Genomic DNA, 18,883 nt, shown 5'->3' on the forward strand with positions numbered 1-18,883 from the left:
ACAGTTTACAGTAAAGTACAACAAAAATAAAGATATATGTTTCAAACTTTAGAATAAATGCCCGGGTTCTCTCTGCACCCGCATGGGCCTGCAAGGTTATCGACTGATGACAAGGTCGGAAATGTCCGCTGCAGGGCTGTGAGAGGGATATGAAACTGTCGACCTCAAAGGAGCGTTGTCTGCTGCCGCCATCTTCTCATGTGACTCCCGCCATCTCCCCTTCCGGGCGCTCACGCTTTTCTCTCATATCTGTTCGCAGGTTATTTTGACAAATCAGATTACGACACGGCTGAGCAGAGGCCACGCTCCACGGGCAGACCCGGTGTCTGCGGCTGATGACTTGTCCCTGTCAGAAGGTAAAAGAGCCCTTGTAACGCCGACGTAACCCTACCCCTCCGCATGCCTCGCGACTGTCACTGCCTGTCTCCAGTGGGTCTCTTATTAGCAGCAACTCAGGTAGCATGAATATCAGGTAAGTATTGAAGAGAGCCAGATACGGTACACTTCTGTGCTGCGTTTTGCTTTCCAGCTGTGTACTAAACTTTTCTGCCCTGGTTTCTGTGCTTCATGCAACCTGCACTAATCCTCTCCCACACTTGACTTAACACTTACACTACAGAGTAATGAAGAATTGTTTTCTGGGTTATATTCTAATGCCTGTGTAGATTAAAATACTGGAACCTTTTCTTGGAAGCATTTTGGAGTATGTACATTAGTACTCTTGTAGTATCTTTTACATATTCACACACACCTTTGTGCATTGCCCTAAAACATCTTGAATGAGAATATATTGTGACTATGTATATACCTTTAGTACAAATAGAAAGGTCTGTGCCCTCTTTGCACTTTTGCTAATAGTGAGTTGAACGTTTGTGGCTCATTCACAAAGTAGGAGTAAGTAAACAATTATTCCAGTAGTTACACTTATACGCCTAGATGAAATCGCCCCCATGCTGTCTACTGTCGAAACTGACACATAGTGGCAATGGCTGGGAGCCAAGTCAAACAGAAGACGCGCACAGCAAGTTATGCCTAAATATGGGGAAAAGACTACTTCTAAAACGTTATCTTTGGATCGTACTCTGGTTTTTGCCTTGTGTGACCTGTCATTATAGCTAAGGGGCTTGCTATGGCGACTGCACCCTGCTGTTTGTTGCACGTCATATACAGGTGGATCCTGCTAGGTGTAAATGACATAGGCAGGCACATGCATGTTGTTCCTATCTTTCTCTAAAAACCTCCCTTTAGTGCTCTAAAAGGTAGTCTTAGGGACTTGAAATAACAGAAGATGGTGTGAATGCAGAACTGATTTACGAAATTGTGGTTAATGTGGAAATCCTCAATTAAGTGTAAAAGCCTGCAGTGAAATTTAATGAAAGAAGCAAAGTTATTCACTATATGGAGTGGAAAGGCATGCCAACAACCTAACTTTGACCAATGGCTAATAAAGTCCCATGTTTTGCTGTTACCAACTACACTGTCTGCGACTACAACCGGTCTATAATATCCGGTGGCCATGTTCATCAGAGAGGAGCCCAATGGTTATTTTGGTAAAATAATATTAGTAGTAATGAAGCAGGACAAGCCCTTCGCAGGAATTCCTGTATTATGTTCTTGCTACAAAGTGTGGATTACTTAATAAGTAATCAGCTTTAGCGAAGAAACTCTGCTATGGTACTTGGCACAAGCTTGTTAAATTTTCATAGCAATGGCCTCTACATGGGTTGCAGCCTGCTTCGTTCATTGGTACCAATAATATTTATAAATAAATGCAGGATTCTTTTCAATAGATTTTCTTTACAAAACAAAGTCAACACATCTGTCAGTACCACACCTCAGTTTACTGTAAAAGAATATACATTCATAAACAACACACATGCACTTCACAGTGGCCCAAGGGAGGCTGTTTACCTAACTGCAATATAACAATCTCAACATATCCATTTCTGTCATTTATTTTCTTGTTGTGCATGGCTTCCATAAGAAGCCTCTATTGTATGTACCAGGTTCTAAATCTGGTAACTCCCTGCCATGATGTTAGCAGCAGTTGATAACAAAACTGGTCACCCACTGTTGCTATGTGACAAGGCCTCCCAGGCCTGTCAGAGCAGCGCTGCTTGTCTGCTATGACTGCAAGCAGAAAGCACAACTCCAGGAGGGGCAAGGAAGGCAGGGAAGGAGTTGGGGGTTGACTAAGCGTAGCAGGTAAGCTATTTTATGTTTACATTTGGGTTCGAGAGGGGAGACCATGTTATGTATGGCTCCACATTGGTTCTCTCCGCTGGGTAGCAATTAAAAGCAGAAACAGATGATTTTGGGGCCCTTGATAACAGAAAAGAAAATTATAGTTGAGTAAAAAGTGAATTACGGGGATGTTTTTCACCTCGGTGTTCTGGGTGACATCATGGACATCTCGAGCGTATGTGATGCCACTCGGAACCCCTCTGTGAGAAACCTCCCAGTAATTCACTGATACCATCTATAATTTGCATATATTACAGGCATTATCGGACATCAGAACATGCCTGTAATATGACAAGTATATCACTACTTGTAACTTGTTTATGATAAAGTATTTCAAATTAATAGGAATCTCGCGTTTCCCTCCTCCTCCTGGAAAGGTCTGATGGCTAACTTTCCTCAGACACTATGATGAAGAAATTACAGGGCGACCAAAACAGTGTTTTGTGGCCTGCAGAAATAATCGAAGGAGAAAAGTACAACTCCTTGTGCTTAGAGAGTGGAGAGATAATTTTGGTGCCCTAGCTATGGTGACGCAACGGTACTATGGGCCTTATTAAAGGAGAACATTATCCCCTCCTCCCCAAGGGGGCTGGATTTTGCAGCAAAAAGCAGCCCCTAATAGTCGTAAAGCGGGCCCCTCACACACCTGGACCCCAGTGCCACTGCACATGCTGCACTACTGTTAGCTATGCCCCTGAGCCCCAGAACTATCTTCCCTTACAGTCCGGAGGAAAGGATTGAGGCCTCCTGAAATCTACTGTGGCACTGAGAAAAACAAGCATTGGCATAGCCAATAGATCTCGCCTTTGGGACCTTATAAGTGTTTAGCCATGCAACGGTTGGTTTTGTTGCACCAAGGATATTGTGCTGCATAACTAAATACTTACAAGGTCCCAAAAAAAGCGAGACCTATTGGCCATGCCAATGCTTGTTTCCTTAGCAAATGTATGTGAGCATTTAGCTTTAAAATGCACTATTTAATCCCATGTTCTTCACTTCACTTACTTACTGCAACTCGGTGCAGTGCAAGCATTGCACCTCACCCCTTTCAAAGATCTTCAGCCGCAACTGCACTAGGGCTCCTGCAAGGAGACCAATGTTGTTTGGGGAATTTGGGGAAAGAGAAGGAACATCATTCAAGTCCCAATAGACCATATAGCAATGTGCCAAATGAATCACAGAATCAAGTATGCTCTGGATTTTCCAATCAAATGCGTCTGCCTTCTGGGGCACTTGTCTTTTCCAGCAAATTGCGGATACTAAGGGGTGTAACTAACATTTCTGCCTGCAGCTGTTATTAGACCATGGAGAAAGTGAGAGTGGAGAAAATCATTTGCACAACCAAATACTTAACCTTCACAATTGTCCAAAGAAGCACCTACACATTATGAAGCACTAGTACTGACCAAATATTTCTATTATCAAACCTGCAAAGTCTGTCTTGTGCTAACAAATATCCATCTTTAAGTATTTAATAATATAGTACAGAATGCAAGAAATGCACTGCTGAAGTTCAGTGGCTGCAACTTCAAAATGGATTGAGCATTTCTAGTTAATTTGCCAAAATACTACGCTCAGATGATGCGCTTTCTTGTATCAATTTACACATAGAAAACAAATGTGTCCTCAAACGAACTTCTGTCCGTAAACGACATCAGAATTTTGAGTCATTCCTATTTTTAATACAAGAAGCAACGTCATTCTATTTAAAGTGATTCCAATCTGGAGCCTTCAGTCCTCAATAAAGGCAGCTTGAAAACCAGGGATCAAAGTTTATATGTGGGAGACTGGGAGTTACATAGGAGTGTTTAAGATTATGATTACAGCCAGCAAAATCATGCACTGCAAACACATTGTCTGTATTCGTTTTGCCTTAAAATTACCTAAAACCTATGGTGAGAGCCCTTCATAGACTGTCAGGTGGAGTCATCCCTATAGATTAGAGGAAATCCCAGCCTGTATCCAATTTATAGAATTAATTGAAACTCACTCATGCAGGTACATTGTTTTGGCAAGCTGTGTGTCGAAGGTGGGTAAATGCCTTACCTAGGAACTTTCTCTGTTCAAATAAAAGGTAAATGATTATTATTTCCATTCTGAGCCTAACCAGCATACAGCGATAAAGCCAAGGAGTCTAATATTTACCATGTACATGGAGAACTTTATTTAAATGCTTAAGGGAGAAGGGAGCAACATATATAGGCTTATGCATGTTGACATTGTTATAACTGAAGCACTGGGTTCATTGTTAAGTATGTTTTTATTGTAACCTGTAATGCAATACCTGTGAAAATGTACAGACATACATGTAAACTGAGTAAAAATAAAACATAAATATGTACAATTACGTAAGAAGGATATTCAGGAATTGTCATGTTGTACATTAAAAGCTGTTTGCTTACTTATGCTAATGCTCAATTCATACACATACAAGGAATCTGGTACTGTTGCTGAACATTGTGCACCAGGTCTGACAGCATGAAAAAGCAGGCTCGTGTCGTGGCCCACCGTCATGGGCATGTGGACGCAATCCTCTCAGGCTCCGCTCTCCTCTGCACTGATCTGTCACAAGCAGGCATTGTAGGAGACCCAAAATGTGTCAAAACAGATAGGACTAGCGGCGGGGACATTGAGGGCGGCTCCGACGACTGGGACTACCCGTCCGAATTAACAGCGGCCTCAACAAAGAGGAGACTTGGACGATATCTGTGACTCATCAATGATCGCCGCGGTCAAGGTGCTGGGGGGGTACGAGGACTGAAGCCGCCCACGGAGGCCACAAACACTCCAGGCTTCATTTAATCATCGGATTCCTCGCTTGGGGGAAAATATCCTGGTTTCCACTGAGTTTGACACGATGGAAGTTGTCTCAAGATCGAACAGCAGGGGTGCCAACAGGGGTGCCACTTCGCATCCCTCCTTCTACCCTTGATTGGGGTAAATTTCCTCCAGAGATAAAAATGTCTTGACCCTTAATCCTTACCCCAGCACCTTTAAAAAGGTCTTGGTGGATCTTAGGAGCTTTGGGACCCCCGGCCCAACCGTCTGTTCACTCCACTGACAGCGGTTTAATTAAGAAATCAAAGCAGACTCCCTGGCCTTGTTACAATCGATGGATGGTCAGTGATAAGGGCAGCATCTTACCCCAGTGGGTCAGAGTTGGACCTGAGCCAGGTTCATATATTGGATTGGATGCTGCTCCTCAGCAGAAGCCACCTGACGTCATGAGAGGATTAAAGCACAGCGCTTGACTTCAACATCAAACGACTCGAAGCCAGGGGTCGAAGTGGGGGAAAAAAAGTTAGGAAACTGTGGGCGGAGACTCCGAGGGCGGGGATAACCCAAGGATTGGATCAGTGGGCGGAGTCAGAGGTGTGGCCAGAATGTGCCAAACATCCCAATTTTTAGTATTTGTTTGGCATTTCACAGACCAGTTACAGCTTATTGTGTTATTTAATTCAACCAATGGATACACTTGATTATTTAAGGTTTAATAAGAGTTATTGACATTTAAATACATTCACAAAGTGGGATATATTTCCAATCACACAATGTCCCAAATACGCTTAAAAGTGGAATCACAAGCCATTTGTCTTCAAGCCATGCAGTTTCTCTCATTAGCACTTCTCCTCCCTTCTTCCACAAGAGCAGTTCACACATGAATGGGAAAATATCCTAGTTTGCAAATTTTTTCTATATAATTATGGCTCTGCCATATTTGCCACATAATACATTATCCACTGCATAATCTTACAGTTTTAACTAATCATTTTTGTAGCTCAATCGGATAAAAAGTTATTAAAAAATGTGACTTGAGTTGCTGCAAAGTGGATGGCCCTTTGCAAAGGTTGACTGATCACCTTTCTCACTGCTGCATTTGTATGCTATACTGATACTAATGAGGCAGAATCTTTACAGACTTAATATGTGTAAAAATGACTAAATAATAAAGTATAAGAAAATACATTGCACTACGTTGCAGCCTTTTTTTGTTGCATAATTTAGTCAACAGTGCAGCATCATTTCGTCCCCCATTGCTGCATAATTCCAGAGGCTCCAGAGCAGGTAGCACATGATAAAAGTGCTTGTGCATCAAGCGGAGAGACTGTGAAGTTTGCAAACTTAGTTTGGTGTGTGTGCAAATCCTGCATTGCCGATCCTTGGTGAGTTGCAGCTACTACTGCTGAAACAAGGCCAATGGAGGTACCAATGGGTGAGGCGGACTGGCCTCGATGGTAGGGCCGGCTTTAGTGCTGGTTGCGCCCTGTGCAACAATGTTTGTTAGTGCCCCCAATTATCACCTATGCCTCAGACTCCCTCACTACCACCCTTTCACAGTCCCCCCCAAGTCTCCATAACCACACTCTTTCTCAGATGCATGTAATTTTATTTACAGCACCACTCATACCAGTGTATGGTGTCAGAGCACTTTACATCACACACACGACACAGAGAGAATCATTTATATGTGTGTAAATCACTGTATAGGAAATGCTACATAAGACAAAGGACTACAAGGTGTAGAAGCCACACAACAACTATACTAGTAGGCAGTATAGTTTAATAGCTCACAGTTCTATGTTAGGATTTTACCTTATAAACTGCGAGCAATTAAAGGATCTCTTTGACAGAAGCAGTAACCTACTAACCTAGTTAACATTATGAGCACTTTGTGATCTGCATGGTACATATTCTTTGCAGCAGGCACATTAACCCTCTGTGCTACCTTTCCTGGAGACAACCCTTCCACTAGACAAAACTCTGATCTCTTTCTATGAAGGACATTAATCACCGAAGTTATCATGACATTTTTATTGTTGCTGAAAATTGCTGGAGGCCAGGAAGGAGGCAGAAGTTTTTTAAAAACCATAATATACTTGCAAACACTACGCACCCATCCGAAATAGGTACCCAGTGCAGTAACACTGTTCGCACTGCCCTAACCTGCTCAAGGTTCATGTGACCTCAGTGAGAGAGTCACAGTGCCCGGATCACTGTTGCTCTGGGCTGTGCAGCTTCGTAGGCCTGCCCGCAAGACTGGAGATGAACTTAAGTATGGATTGTGGTGGACAGGCCTCCAAGGTTAACCCACAATTGACACCGCTAGGGTACACCTGCTTGTGCTAAGACATCAGGCCTTCTAAGGTCTAGTAGGGCCTTCTAAGGTCTAGCATGGAAATATGCTCCCTCAGTAGAGTGGTCTGGTGGACTGGTCATGAAGGCTCAACCCAGTTCCCCAGTTCCAAATTCGACAGCTCTGGCCATAGTGTCACATCCTCTCCTCTACTGAACACCATACTGCCCCACTGAGAGAAACTCGCTCTGCCTTCATCTACAACCTAATTGTGCCCGCTATAAACACTTGGATGTGACTCAATTCAAATTATGCACTTGATAATAGTAATATGCTGCCTAAAAAAAAAGTTAAAGCAAACACTCATAGGGAATGCAAGATTAACCCCCTCCGTGCTGATGACAGAACGGTTCTGTCATCAGCATCGGCTGAGCTGTGCTGATGACGGAACCGTTCCGTCATGACTCCGCCCGCGCAAGGCGGAGTCAGCACAGGCGGAAAATACGCCCCGCACGGAAGGGGTTAAGTAAAGCATGTGAAATGTAAGCAGAAACAACATGGTTACCTTAACAATCTCTCACTCACTAATTCAGAAATCAGCGAGTGGTTTTACCTGAAAAGTTAAGGACATGACTACAGGGCTTATATTCATACAAAACGTACGCAGTATAGTTTAAAAAGACCACATCCATAAACAAAGAGCCACATTTAGTTTTCTAATCCACCCATGAACCAGGTATTGCAATACATCCAGGAATGGTGCACTTCCCCACCTGGGGACAACAATGCTGTTCAAAGAAAGAGGAGAAAACAAAAGTAGCGCTTCACTGCAAAGTCTGTAAAGTGAGGCTGATGTGTTTTGATGTGAATAAAACCAATCTGGCCACTTTGCAACCACCGCTCTAGCTTGCTTTATTTAGTTATGTGTTTATTTTTCATATTTAAAACCTTTTATTTCTCTCCATCCCAAGGCTGCACTTTGGAATAAAAAAATGTTATAAAAAGGCATTTCCAGCAAGAGTGTTTTTCTTTTTTGGATCCATTTCACAGGTAAGCAACTAATGAAAGCAGGAAAGAGAAGTTGTGAACAGTTTCTTCAAGTCATGGTTTTCAGTATGTGAGGAGCAAGACAGAAGGAAAGGGAATAATAGGAAGAGGGGTAGCCTTATCTGAATGCCTTTGCTATTTCTGCCGTCCTGGGACACAGTTTTGAAAAGAAAAAGTACTGGAACAGAATCTTTTTAATAAAAGAAGTAGGGGCACGCCCAAGACGGCAGAAATAGTGAAGGCCTTCAGAAAAGGTTCTGCTTGCTTTCGTGGACCTTCGGGACGGGAGAGAAGGAAAAGGACTCTGTCTCTTCCTTACTGCCCAGAGAAGACACGGACAATGTCCTCTTCTTTTCTGTGCTGGCAGCTGCCCCCACCCCTCTCTCTTTCTATTATTCCCGCTCTTTCTGTCTTGCTCCTCACTTACTTAAAACCGTGACTTGAAGAAACGGTTCACAACCTCTATTTCCTTCTTAGTTGCTTCCCTGTGAAATGGGTCCAAAAAAGACAAGCACCCGCGCCTCGGCTGGCAGCAGGAGGAGGGGGGAGAGGATGGAGCCTCCGCCTGTTTCCCTTGCGGGAGCGAGCAGTAATCATATGGTTTCAAGGCTCGCTCCCGCAAAGGAATTGCCAAACGTGCATGCGTTGCCGTTGAAGGCAATGCAACGTTTGTACGTTTTTGGGGCCGAAACAGAATCGATCACTAAAGGTCTCCTTTTCAGCGCATGTGTGCTGCATAGGCGAGACCTAATAACTCAGTCCTTGGCGTTAGTTAATGTTAAAAAGAAGTTAATAACTCAGTACTCAGCTAAGATGTTTTTGTATCCATTGTCACATTTGAATTCCCATATGTTCCGGGCACTTCACTGGACTTTGGGACGTGTTGAGGGCCTTACGTATGAAATTTTGCTCCCTGACCGGAGGGTGACCTCACTAAAGTTCCTAACGGAGGTAAGAAGTATAAATGTCATTGCCTAATTGGCCAGCGACAACTACCACTCAGTGGCTGGTGACTGTATGAAGTATTTGTGCAGGAGGAATTGACCTCCGCTTCTGAGAAATGTATAGTGGCTGTTGTTGGAAGTGTGTCAAATACAAATCTGCAGTGACTGCTGCTGTTTATGTTGGAGCATATTATAACTCCTATCATTTTTGCAGCTAATATTTTTATTTAGCTGCAATTGCAAATCACGTTTCCTCAGTACTTAGCTCATTTCATGCTGCTGTGTCCAGTTGTGTTCACCAGAAGGAAACACGTCTTCACCCTGGTGGCAGTGTGGTATGTGGTCTGCGAATGCTGCATCTCAGCATGTAATGTGTCTTCATACCCACAGAGTGACATTACCAATAGTTTGTTTTTCCAATGCTGGTAAGAAATGTTTAAATATGGTTAAGAGTGTCATTACGGGGATGATGGGGGTGTATACAATGTTTCTAATTCGTTTTACAAACTGTTCAACGCTTTTGTAAATCCACCCCTGTTGTTTTTCAAACATATGGAGTATAGAGTCTAAGGAGAGGTTGTTGTGTTAAAGGAAGGAGTGAGGTACAGGGCGTTGACAAGTGGGAGAGGCAGTAGTAAAGATGGGTCAGTGTGGAGTTCTGTTAAGTAGGTGTTGAGTGACTTCATCTTATGTGACATTTTCAGCCAGTCCTGCAGCTGTTTAGGTCCGGCTGGACAGCACAGCTGTCATCACATCTGAGGTCATCAACAGAGAAGGAGCTTTAGGAAGCAGCACTGAGGGGCAGGGGGTCTGGCTAGGCCCCACATGTGGATCTTCCCTCCTGCAGTCTTTCACTGAGTTTTGAGTTCTCCATTCCAGCCCTGGGTAGGGGGCATATTGTGTGCACGAGTGCAGTAGTATCAATATTGCTTTCAGGCTACATATTCCTGATCAGAGAATGTAAAATCATGATTTTCTGCAGCAGCTGCCTGGCCTCCAGCCGTCACATGTCACTCCTGTCCATCTAACCAAGCCCAAGGCACTCACCATACCTTTCCTCACCCTGTCCTCTACGTCTGTACCACTTTAAGCAAATTACCCCAAAAAACTCCTGTTCCCCCATCAACACCCTTCGGGCCCTTGGTGCTGTCTTGGAGATGTTGAGACAACCGGGACAACAAGCATGGATAACATCTGGTCATCACCAGCATGGGGATCCCTCCAGGCCCAAGATCATCACCCATGGCCGCAACAACATCCTGAAGACCTGGATGAACGAGCACCGCAAGAACGTCAGCAATGGCGAGAAGATCCTGCTCTGTAAATATGGAATTAATCTTTGTCCAACCATAATCGATCCAACTTTTCTTAAAATGTAATCTTGAGTGAATTATATATACATATATCTATACTACTATTATAAAGTAAGAACTGGGAACCTTTGAGGCGGGTAAACTCGGGAACCACAGCGCCAATCCAAACACCCAATACATCATTGGAATTGGCAGGGTGTGCAGAGTGACATAGGCTATATACCCCCCAAAAATATACCTTCTTTAAAAAATATACCTTACAAAAAAAAGTAGTCCCTTCGAAGTAGCGCCGGCCGTGTGCGCTAACGTGCTGACATCATGAGGAGCGTGGGGAGGAGTGGTAAAATGGAGGATATCGGGGAGGAGCGGTGAACAGCGGTGACTGGAGCGGGCTGAGGTACGTCAAACGGAGGAGCGGTAAACTTTGGGGGAGGACCTGTAAAGTTTGTCGGACTGTAAGCCTCATTGCCTTTGCAGACTGGAGCGGGCTGGGAGGTGCGGTAAACTGGAGCGGTGGACAGGATAGCGGGGAGGAGAGGTGAACAGCGGTGACTGGGGCGGGCTGTAAGCCTCATTGCCACCGGACGCCCGCGGTGGGCTGAGGAGGTGCTTAGGGGCCCTTGGATTGTGGAGCGCGGGGAGGAAAGTTAAACTTTGGAGCGCAGGGAGGAGCGCTACGCTGTAAGCCTGATTGCCCCCGCACAGCGTCGGGTAGGGCTGCTAGTACATGTATATATCTATACTACTATTATAAAGGAAGAACTTTGAGGCTTTGAGGTGGGTAAATTCGAGAACCACAGCGCCAATCCACACAACCGATACATCGTTGTAATCCTCAGGGTGTGCAGATGGACATAGGCTATATAAATTAAAAATAAATACGTTATTAAAAAATATAAGTAAAAAAAAAAGTAGTCCCTTCAAAGTAGCGCAAGTCGCGACATGCTTGCTGACCCCAGGAGCGGCGTACACGCGAGGAGCGGCGTACAGGAGCGGCAGAGAACGGGAGGAGCGACGGAGATCAGCGCGGGGAGGAGCAGTGACGAGGAGCGGCGGAGATCAGGGGAGCAGCGGACATGACTGGCGGACAGGCGGTGAGGATCGGCGGGCAGACAGTGAGGGGCTGCAGAGATTGAATATTCACTGTACTGTACGGCTCTAATAATTTAGTGAGAGCTGGTACCGGGGCCTATCGGAGGAGCTGCACTTGCTCTCCTATTAAAGGGCCCGCACCTGGGTTTTTAAGGCTGCAAACACTGCGAGCTCTTACGCTTTCTTCCCCATGGCAACCACTGTACCACTGCCATCTTTTCAGCCCCCCGCTGCAGCCGCCCGGACATCGCCACCAGTGCTGGGAAGGTACAAGCATGCCATCTCTGCATTGTTTTGGTATGCTGTTTTATGTTAAGGTAGAGGCTGTTTGTATAGCACCTGTGGCAGCCATGGATTGCTTCTAACCGCTGAAAATCATGTCGAATCATCAGGTGTGCGCCAGAGTGGAGCAGCTGCCGTGTTCTTCTCGGATGAGAGCGTAAGGTGCTGATAACATGGAATTGTGAAACGCGCAGAGTACTGCTATCAGGCCCATGAGCACAGTGAATATAAAGCGTGTCTGCTGTTCAGAAAAGGCATTTCCTTTGAAATTGAATCAATTAGTTGTCGGGGGAAGTGACGGAACAGTACAGGGTCTTCTGAGGGGCAAGCAGGTACTCTGTGACGCTAACTACCTGCACTTTTCCTTTAAGGAGACACAGGAGGCTCAATAAAAAGAGCATTTATAAAAAAATAAAAAAAACAAAGAATGTATAAAGAAAGAAAGAGAAAGCACAAGTAGACAATCTGTTCTGTTATGTTAATCACTGGCAGGTGGATGGGTAACGTTCAACACAATGAAAATAGAGGGAATTAAAAATATAAAAAGGTAGTGGACACAGCCTGTGCGTCACGCAGAGCACCCGGGTCACCCCTCTGCGGAGAACAGTCAACAAGTCCTAATAATGTGTCTCGTGGGCAGGTACCAAATGGGGCATTACAGCAGGAAAAAGTGACATGAGCAGTGACGTGGGCAGGTTACACAACATCAGGGCGGGCGGGGGCCCTGAGCCATGATTGCTCCCGGACAACGTCGGGACGGGCTGCTAGTATATTATATATATGTAACTCTAATCACTAGAATCTGTAGTTGACATATACACTTGCTACCATTCTTGGTGAGTTTAGAGTTTATTCCGACACCTTCGGGTAAAGTTTGCTCTATATAAAAATGCAAAAATAAATAAACAAATAAGCAATGACCCTGACCTTTCCACTTTCCTCCTTCTCACCCAACCATCCACTGCTACGCTTTGCACCGCACCTTTCCCTTTGGTTCTGTACTCTATGCTCCACCCCTCTGTGCCTCCTCATGCCTTAAACCATAATGCGCACAACCCCTTACAGATTACTATGGGTATACATACATTGGTGCAAAAGCTTTGACTGGTGCGCAGTGATGTGCTTTGCTGTTTTATTTATGCAGGCTATCCAGGGTCAGTCTATTTGTTTTATGATATGTAAAACAAAAATCTGTGTAATTTTATTGTTTAGTGTCAACAGTTTAGAGATCTGATGCCCGATTTGTCAGCATTACACAAATGCCTTAGCAAAATTAGAATGGTCTTTAGAGTTGAGACAATTAAAACTACCCCAAATAAAAAGTATATTCTCATAACTTAATCTCATAATCTCAAAGTACTTTATTCGGTTAGAAATATAACCATAAAAGCATAACACATAATATTACATTCACAAGAAAAATAAAATATCCAAAGATTTCAGTAAAAAACGTAATTCCATAGTCACAGACTGTGAATAAACTAGGTGATAAAAGAATTGTTACTACAGAAAGAATCTATAATTCATTGCATTTTAAAATTCCCATATGGATAATATCTATGTCCATGCAATTTAATCCATCAGAGTTAGGCCCAAGAGTGGGTCAATTGATTAGAAGTGGGGAAGATGTAACCACTCGATGCAAGACCACTTCTACCCATCAGGTAATTGCTCTGTGCTTTTTGACATGGGGACGGGACATATAATGTTCTGGGGTAGAATTCACTTAGGCTCCAGATGGATATAGGACCATCTCCTATTTGTGGCTGCCGTGATTGGAGATGTGGGACAACGTATTTATTCCTGAATTTTACAAGTACCAAATCGCCTGCAATGTCTTTTGGAAGAGGTCCTAGCCAGCCCATCCTTCTAACACTTAGTATAGTACCATCGATGTTGGGTGGCAGAGGTCTATTTTTAGTTAGCCAGAACACAACCTTGTTTCTTAGGTCCTGGTGTCTTTCGTTTTCCCCTTAGTGAGTTCTGGTACTCCCGAGAGGACGCACACAAAAGGAGCGGCCTCCGGTGGCAAGTGTAGGAGATTGGTTTTATATGGCATATTGCCATGGTTAGCCGCTAACCCCTTATGTAATATAGATGCTTTGTTCGGCTCTACTCTAGGGTAAGAACTCCGTGCTGTTGGGGCTGCTTTCGAGGAGTTTAAAGTTGTCATTTGTGAGGTTACTAATTAGTTATGGGTGGTCTTACTTTGTGTGGTAGTTTTAGGCATTTCTGTGGAGGCTGGGCACTGTGGTTGAGAGGGTCCTGCCAGAGTTTTTATGAGTAGCGAGTTGGACTTAATCGCTTCCTCGACACCCGTGAGCCTATCCCCTAAGCTGATCATTTTTTCAATCAGGGGAGATATTATTGATTTCATCATGTTTTCGATCGAGGCCAATAAAGAAGCCTGAATAGGTGCTTTAGGGGTGGCAGTGCTGGGAGTGTTGGGCAGTGGGGGATTTGGGTTTAGTTTTTGTTGCTTTGCCTGGCTCTCCATTTGTTTAACCCCATCTCTCTTCCTTTTAGCAGAAAAGACCTGTGGGGACACTGTAGATTTGAGGTTTACTTTTGGTCGTGCTAAAAGAGGAGTACCCTGGAAGCTTTCAGTTAGTTGGAATTGTCTACAGGACTGGGGACTAATGGTTGCTATAGTGCAAGTAGGAGCACTAGTTTGCACAATTCCTGATTCCACAGGAGCGAACGTGGATTTACATATTTTATTTAGTTCCTCCAGCAGTGATATATATGGTGCTGCATCGGCAGTCTGTGAGAGAAAACATATACTGGAAGAACTATCCATGACTGGGGATCGTTCTATTCTCTCTAGTTCACTGGAAATGGGGAGAGTTGCCCTCTTTATGTAGTAGTCCATCGTTCCCTTAAGCAAGTCACTCTGGGAGGGATTATTTCTGGTATCCCCCTTGCGGGTCATAGCGTAATGGCTTATATGAATTAAAAGTGGATCAACATTAACCACCAGGAAATAGTTCAACTGTTACCCTATGGTGGCGCTTTGGAAGGACCTGTAAGAAACTGGGGAATGTCAATAGGTATTTGTACCTTTTGTCTTTGTTTTACTTCCTTCCTTAGTTCAAATCAAAGGGGGGTGCCCCGTCCCGGCCTCTTTTGGCCTTTGATGGCCGCAGATGGCCCCGCCCATGTCCCGGGGTCAGAGCGGCTTCCTGCCGCAAATGACGCTGGGTATTGCAGTTCCCCCGGGGCGTTCTCCCCTTGCGCTGAGGCCGAGCTCCGATGTTCTAGCGCTTCGGCGGCAACAGGAGACCCCAGCCAACAGTGACGGCCAGGCAGTGGTTTGATGGCCGCAGATGGCCCCGCCCTTGTCCCGGGCTTCTCCCGGCGCCGTCCCGCGCGCGATCCCACGACGCGGGGGATAGCCTTGAATTTAAGCGCCTCCAGGCGGGGGTCAGAGCGGCTTCCTGCCGCAAATGATGCTGGGTATTGCAGTTCCCCCGGGGCGTTCTCCCCTTGCACTGCGGCCGAGCTCCGTTGTTCTAGCGCTTCGGCGGCAACAGGAGACCCCAGCCAACAGTGACGGCCAGGCAGTGGTTCACAAAGAGCCTCCCAAATTTCCCCCAATAACGAGCAGGGCTGATGCAGGTATGTCCCCCGCTCCACCTCGGGTAGCCTTGAATTTAAGCGCCTCCTGGCCCGGGTCAGAGCGGCTTCCTGCCGCAAAGGACGCTGGGTATTGTAGTTCCCCTGGGCCGGTCTCCCCTTGCACTGCGGCCGAGCTCCGATGCTCTAGCGCTTCAGCGGCAGCAGGAGACCCCAGCCAACAGTGACGGCCAGGCAGTGGTTCACAAAGAGCCTCCCAAATTTCCCCCAACAACGAGCAGGGCTGATGCAGGTATGTCCCCCGCTCCACCGGGGGTAGCCTTGAATTTAAGCGCCTCCTGGCGTGGGTCAAAGCGGCTTCCTGCCGCAAAGGACGCTGGATATTGTAGTTCCCCCGGGCCGGTATCCCCTTGTACTGCGGCCGAGCTCCGATGTTCTAGTGCTTCCGCAGCTGCAGGAGACCCCAGCCAAAAGTGACGGCCAGGCAGTGGTTCACAAAGAGCCTCCCATGCAGGTATGTCCCCCGCACAACTTTAAAAGAATTACACCGAATGCAAAGGTGTTCATGAGGAAATATGCATGTTATGCAAGTGAGGAGTGCTGAAAAAAAGCCTGGAAAAAAATGGACGATACACTGGGGGTGGTTTGCATTCTGAAAGAGTGAAATTATTTTCTAGCTATCAGCAAGAGAGACAGGTGTGTCCATTGTCCACTGTGTTTGCAAAAACTGTGCAAGGGCGAGATACATCAAACATTTGTTCTTCTGGGAAAGAGTGAATGTGGTAAAAAACAAATCAGATTGTATGTAGACACTGATCCTAGATTGAGGGCAGCAGTGTAATGAATAAGGACAGGAGCTCTGCAGTACACTTCAGGACCATTTACAATGAAGCGGATTGCTGGCGAAGAAAGTATATTCAATACATTCCCGTAGCTGGATAATTGAGACTGATGCACTGAAATGAGGGAGGATGCAAACAGACTACATTTAGAAATTCAATGGGGACAGTGTTAGCAAAGCAATACTGATTAGTTCTCCTGAAGCACTGCCATTATTTTGGTAGATGGTGCGTATGAGGGTTGGCATTGCATTTTCTGGTCTTCAAGGTGAGGACAATGCAAGGCAAGGTCTGGACTTTTGTATGTCCCTTGCTGCAAGCAGGCAGTTGACGGTTGCAGAGATCTCATGCTTCATTGTGCCTGTGTTTTGGATACTCCTGCTTGAAAGCAGCCTCATTGCTACCTGCTGTGGGAACAAGCACTTTGCCCAATGGCTTTGTTTGTGGAGAAGCCTTAAAATTACATCTGAAAGAGAATCATCCCAAACCGGTTCTGAAGCTTTAGAAAGTGTAGCCACATCCCCTGGTTGGAAAATGTGTATTAAAGTGGGATCCAAATCAGCCCAGGTTGTTTCATTCCTAAGGTCTTCTTGATCAAGGAAATGAGTGCTCCAGACAGTACTTAAAGAGTTGATCTGTAACCAGGACTAGTGTCTGCCTGACAGCCAGTCTTGAAGATTGGAGTGGACATCACTTGACGCCTGCACTTTCTGCTGGAGGAACTGAGCACCTGCCAGAAGTTTTTAGAGGTCTGCCTGCCTGCTGAGAGGGGGGAGGAGCATGATTGGCCCTGCAGTAGGAATGACTCTCCAGGAAGAGAAGCCAGGCATGTGGAACACCCAAAGAAAGCAGACTATTCCAGAGAGCAAAGCAGGAGTGGCCTACGCTGTGAGCAAGTACTACTATGATGCCCAGCAATAGGCAAAGGACTTGAGAGACACGCACTACTGATGCCAACATGTGAGGGGACGGGGGGGGAGATTGTGTTGCTCAGCACAGAGGTCACATCTGCCAAAGGTCAGCCAACAGAGAATACTCTGCCTAGAAGTTACAACTGCTGAATCTGAGCCTATCTGCAATCGAAAAGGATGGTCACTGTTTCTGAAGACATGGGTGGCTGTACAGAGCTGCCTCACTATCTCATCCTGCACACACTTGTGAAGCAAAGTTGCTGTTCTTGCCACCAGAGGAGAGGAGCCACCTCTGTGTGGGTAGGGCACCTGCATATGTTCTTTTCTTGCGAGAAATGCACGGGCACCCGCGCATGCGCAGTTTTCACTGAGAACGCAATGAAGAGGAGAAGGGCTGCCCGGGGATGCTGCAGCTAAGGTGAGGTGCTTTTTTTAACTTTAAACTAATTTTTAAAAATGTGTACCAATTGTTAATAGGGGGCGTGGGAGGCAGGTGGCGTAGCGGAGCTACTCGGAGTTTCACGGAGTTTGTTCTCAACTCCGTGGTGTTCCGCATAGCCCCGCTACACCCACTACGCCCGGGGTTGCTGTTGAGTTTCAGACAGTTCTTCCCCTCTTTATCCTCATGAAAAGCATTGCACCGCCAGTGGGATAGCTTAGCCTTTCACCACCCATGGAGGTCCCTGCGGCAGTTGCATGTAAGAGTAGGGGTGCTGGTAATTCCTGCCTTTGCTTTGCCGTGACGGCCGCAGATAAGAGCAGGGGATGGGGTGATAGGCTTCTGCCCCCAAAACTCATGCCCCCCCCTTTGCTACACCACTGTGCACCACTCATCCTTGCTACCCTGAGTAAATGCAGAAAGGGTTGCACTTGGCCAAGTTTGTAGAGCCATAAGCCAGACCTCGCCACACCAGTGACAAATGGCCTCAGGTATCAGAGTTGGGGTCCAGTAGTCACTGTCTGCCATGTGGCCCCCTGAACAGGGGCTGACATGAGCTCTAGCCTGTGGAAAAGTAGTGATCTTTGAAGAGTTATCTTCAGCTCCTTTTTGGAATTGGCATTGCGCAATTCTTACATTGATGAGGATGATGTTCCAGTCCCTTGGAGCAAAGATTGGCAAGACCTGTCTCCCTATAGGTCCACTTTTGCATTGAAACTTGATAGGTGACCGTTTGAGTATTTTGAAAGTTGTAGCTTGGTGTTAATGCGTTAAGTGACTGTGAACGAGTGTTAAATGTCTTTCATGCAAGGTTCAGATTCACCCTGATGCGCTTCTTAGAAAGAAAGTACTGCATTACATTGTCCTTACAGCGACTAGCACCCAAAAGATATTATTCACTGCACAGGCCTAACTAGCCTATGTAGACCACCAGGGTATAAATTAAACTCCTAAATTAAACTCCTAATACTGTACCTTGGGAATGGGACAATGTAGAACATTAAGTATACAGCTATTTCTAATAGTTATGAAAAGTGCTAATCAATGTGAATCCAGATTCTAAATAAACAATTAAGGAAAAGTAACTTTTAGAAAATTACTTTTTCTCTGCCTGCTGTACCT

This window comes from Lissotriton vulgaris, unplaced genomic scaffold (assembly GCF_964263255.1).
Source record: "Lissotriton vulgaris unplaced genomic scaffold, aLisVul1.2 SCAFFOLD_548, whole genome shotgun sequence".
In the NCBI taxonomy this organism is placed as follows: Eukaryota; Metazoa; Chordata; class Amphibia; order Caudata; family Salamandridae; genus Lissotriton; species Lissotriton vulgaris.